A 2928-nucleotide genomic window follows, 5' to 3' on the forward strand; every position below is an offset into this window, starting at 1 on the left:
TTATCCTAATAGCAAAACAAGACCATAGCACTACAAGAAGAAAAAACAAAAACAAAAACACTGCAGTCCAATGATTTTCATGAGCACAGAAGCAAAAATCAAATCCTCAACAAAATATTATCAAAGCAAATCTAACAATGTATAAACAGAATTATACACCGTGGCCAAGTGGTATTTGTTTCAGGCACATAAAGCTGAATCAACTTTCAAAAAGTAATTAATGTAACCCTTCACATCAACGAATTAAAGAAGAAAGACAGTCCATAGGTTCCCCCAAATGGCAGCCCTGGAAGAAGAATTCACGTTGTCTACAGTGTTCCTGGGCATGGGGCCTGACGGACTCCTAAGCATGGAGCAGAGCGACAAAACAGACCAGTTTCTAGTGACCAACAGTAGCAGGACCGTCATACACTATAAGGTTTCTGATCAGAAACCCTTGGGGAGCTGGTCAGTGAAGCAAGGTCAAATTATAACACGCCCTGCTGTGTGCAACTATCAAACTGGATAATACATTGTTGTACACAATAGTAAGGTGTTGAGAATATGAAATAATGAAAATGTAAACCTGGATAAAGTATTTAAAGCTACATTATCAGCTGAGGTATATAGGATACATTCAATACAAGGGACAGAACCCTTGGTGCAATTCAAGGGAGGTGTGGTTCGTGGTTTACAGGCCTTGCTTGTAGAGCCCCAGCAAAAAATTGAAACTATTATCTCTGATGAAGAAGTGATTAAATGGTCAAAGTTTTTCAGGATATTTAGGTATCCTGTTTTAATTTTTATTACTGAAAAATATGGAAATTATTTTGCTTATGTACAAATATTTAACTCCTGTACCTTAAGCAAATATACACTCTTACTTGGACAAGAAGAAAAATCTGTTATACAGTTTTACTGCATCTGTGGATCAGAAATTCATCTCTCTGTTATCATTAAGCTCTCATGGGTGTATAAATGAAATCTTGATACCAACACATCCAAGTGACACAGAAAAAAATCAGAAGGTGGTCACATGACTGTGGCTCAAGGTTGTCTTGTCAGTTAATGCTCGAAATGGTGTTGTACTCACTGTCCTAGATCAAGATCACATAGCAGTCCAGGGACCTCTGCTACCAGCTTTGAAGGAATGCCTCTCCATATGGAATATAAAATTTCAAATGCTACAGACTTGAAAAGAGTTGCCAGAAGGAACCAGTGGTCAACTCTGGAATTATGGAGAAAATTTGTTTATGCTACATGGAAAATTTCTAACCATAATTCCATACAAGTGTGAAGTGTCATCATTAGCAGGTGCTCTTGGAAAACTGAAGCATAGTTAAGATCCAGGCATTCATGGCATGCCCCATTTTGTAAACTGGGAAACATCTCAGGGATATGGACTTGGATCCCAGAACTCAAAGCAGTCAAGAAGAAATTTAAGGAGAGGAAAAATTGAAGTGAGTTACAGGCACAGATTCCAGCATCCAAACAACTTTTTATCAGGCATAAAGTAAGACTCAGAAAAACATATTGAAGAAGAACTATGTAAATTTTTGGCTATTAAGCAGACACCTGACTTTCATACCATCATTGGGGACATAATAACAGGACTTCTGGGAAGATGTAAGGCAGAACCAGCACTATATCCTCAGAATTGCCTGATGCAGCTTATCCAAACCCATGTGCTTTACTATCACTTATGCCCTGGCTTAATGGACATTGCCTTAGAAAAGACAGATGTACAGATGTTACAGCTCTGTCTACAGCATTTACCTGTCATTCCTGAATCGGTCACCTGCACTTGCTTAAAAATTTTCTTGAGCATTGGTGATGAGTCTTCAAGAAACAGATATCAATATGGAGTCAGTCTTCGACTATAGTGATTCTGTACAATATGAGAAAAGGGAAGAACAAACTGAAATTCTGCGAAATGGCTTCAATCCTGAAGAAGATAACAGCAATAATTGTTATCAAGAGTTAAATGAAAAGCCTCATGATACAACAGAGGAAATCACTTCATGCCTCGTGATACCAAAAAGAGTGGCTCTATTAAATGAAGTTCTTCACTCAGCATACAGTGAAACATTTCTTCTGCCTCACTTGAAAGATACTGCAGCACAACATATCACTCTATTTCTCCAATATTTATATTTCCTTTATCTGAAGTGTAGTGAAAATGCTACTTTGACTCTTTCTGGAATACATCCTCCCACCTTAAACCAGATTATGGATTGGATATGCCTACTTCTTGATGCTAATTTTACTGTTGTGTTAATGATACCAGAAGCAAAAAGGCTCCTAATAAATCTTTACAACTTTGTGAAATCCCAGATGCATTTATTCTGAACTCAACAAGATTGAAGTAAGTTTTCGGGAGTTGCAGAAATTAAATAAATAAAAGAATAATAGAGGATTATACTCAATTGAAGTGCTGGAACTCTTCTGATATTACCAGTTCTCCTTCATAGATATTTTATGAAGCTCTTTTATGTAAACTCTTCCTATTCATCCAGACAAGAAAGGTGTTTTTTTTGTGACCACCTCTCAGTGTCGGGAGAAAACTGTCAGCAAGTACCTGGACCATCACTTACTGATGCTCCTAGGTAGGACATCATTTTTTTACGTGAAACCTAGATTATGGATATTGGTGGGGCAAGGTTCTGAAATTTTTTAAAAAATATGTAACAGCTGATTTTAAGTAAACTTGTTTGTGTATTGATAAAAGTCTAACTTCTAAAAAATAAGTTAAAGAAGAAAATTCACATGATCATATCAATAGATGCAGAAAAGCATTTTACAGAATACAACACTAATTGTGATAAAATGCTCAGCAAACAAGTAATAGAGGGGAACTTCCTCAACACGATAAAGAATACATTTTTAAAAACCTGCAGTTAACATCATACTTAATAAACAGAAGCTTTCCTACTAAGACCAGGAACAAAG

General features: G+C 36.6%; 1 pseudogene; it reads left to right on the forward strand.

Annotated features, from left to right (window-relative positions):
• The first annotated feature begins 277 nt into the window (after positions 1-277).
• Positions 278-2486, forward strand: LOC103601802 (annotated as a pseudogene).
• Positions 2487-2928: the final 442 nt, after the last annotated feature.

This window comes from Galeopterus variegatus, unplaced genomic scaffold (assembly GCF_000696425.1).
Source record: "Galeopterus variegatus unplaced genomic scaffold, G_variegatus-3.0.2 Scaffold3886, whole genome shotgun sequence".
Taxonomy (NCBI): domain Eukaryota; kingdom Metazoa; phylum Chordata; class Mammalia; order Dermoptera; family Cynocephalidae; genus Galeopterus; species Galeopterus variegatus.